This window comes from Corapipo altera, unplaced genomic scaffold (assembly GCF_003945725.1).
Source record: "Corapipo altera isolate COAL_440 unplaced genomic scaffold, ASM394572v1 59472, whole genome shotgun sequence".
NCBI classification, from domain to species: domain Eukaryota; kingdom Metazoa; phylum Chordata; class Aves; order Passeriformes; family Pipridae; genus Corapipo; species Corapipo altera.
Genome location: NW_020889852.1, coordinates 730 through 1,913, shown reverse-complemented (window position 1 = coordinate 1,913; position 1,184 = coordinate 730). Strand labels below are relative to the sequence as shown.

Here is a 1,184-nt window from a genome sequence, read left to right as displayed (position 1 = left end):
CCCCCCCTGAGCCCCCAGACCCCAGCACAGGGTCCAAACCCCCCTTGACCCCCGGCACGTACCCACGACCCCGACCACCACGTAGCCCACGATGGCCACGACCAGCAGGACACAGCAGACGATGTCGGTGCAGCCCCTGCCAGTGGGGAGAGGAAGGTTTGGGGACCCCGGGTTTGGGGACCCTGGATTTGGGGACCCCGGGGGGGTTCCACTTACCTGTCATAGATGGGACCTTTGAAAGTGGGGTCGTATTTCTGCGGCGTTCCTGCGGGCAGGGAGAGGGATGGGATGGGATGGGATGGAAGGGGCTCCTCCTCCTCCTCATCTCACCCCGGGGCACGCAGGATAAGGAGAACCGGGAGCAAAACAATCTCCAGACGCCGATTCCCTGCCGCGGAGCCGCTTCCCGGGCGTGGAAACAACCCCTCCCTTGGAAAACCTGTTTCCACGTGGTTCCGTCCAAAAATGCCCCCGAGCCGCGGCAAGGGAGACCCGAAATCCCGTGGAAACGCCGCAGAGACCCGAAATCCCAGGGAAGCACCAAAGAGCCGCGGGGGCACAGAGGGGCTGGGGTGCGGGGGGGGGGGACACACCCGGGGGTCCCGCAGAGCCCCGGAGCAGCCCGGGCCCCCCCAGCCCGCCACAGCCCCCCCGGCGCTCCGGCCCCGTCCCGCTGCTCCCGCTTTATTTTTAGGGTGGGAACTGAGCCAGCGCCGGCGCCACCGTGGGAGCCGCCCGGGGCTGGGGGGGCCGGGGCTTTGGGGGGGTCTTTGGGGGGGCTCGGAGCAGCCCCAGGGCAGGGATACATCTGGGTTTTGGGGGAGGTGCGTGTCACAGCAGCCCCGTGCTGGGGACACGCTCGCTGTGGGACATTTTTTGGGGAGCGCCGGAGTTCGCTCCTCTCGGGGCGCCCCTTTCCAGCCCCGGCCGAGCCCTGATCGCCAAACCCTCACCCCAGACCCCCCCAAACAGCGGCCCGGAGGGGTGTGTGTGTGTGGGGGGGGTCACTGCTGCAGGAAGGGGGGGTCGGATCGACCCTGAGGGACCCCCGAACCCCGATCCCGGCGGTGCCGGCGCCGCGGTGACGCCCCAGAACCGCCGGAGCCGGTTTTGTCCCGGCGCCGGCTCCGACCGCGACCGTCGGGCCGGTTCTGCGGCCGCCGGGGAGGGCGGCCCCCCCCCCC

General features: G+C 70.2%; 1 long non-coding RNA gene across 1 annotated transcript in view; it reads right to left on the bottom strand.

The window, feature by feature from the left end:
- Positions 1 to 62: 62 nt before the first annotated feature.
- The window catches only part of LOC113942305, a 1,507-nt gene continuing 385 nt past the window's right edge, over positions 63 to 1,184 (bottom strand). The window contains exons 2-3 of the long non-coding RNA XR_003525890.1: positions 217 to 265; positions 63 to 136 (exon numbers count right to left, since the gene is read on the bottom strand). This is a non-coding gene — a long non-coding RNA (uncharacterized LOC113942305). The remainder of the gene's footprint in view (positions 137 to 216; positions 266 to 1,184) is intronic.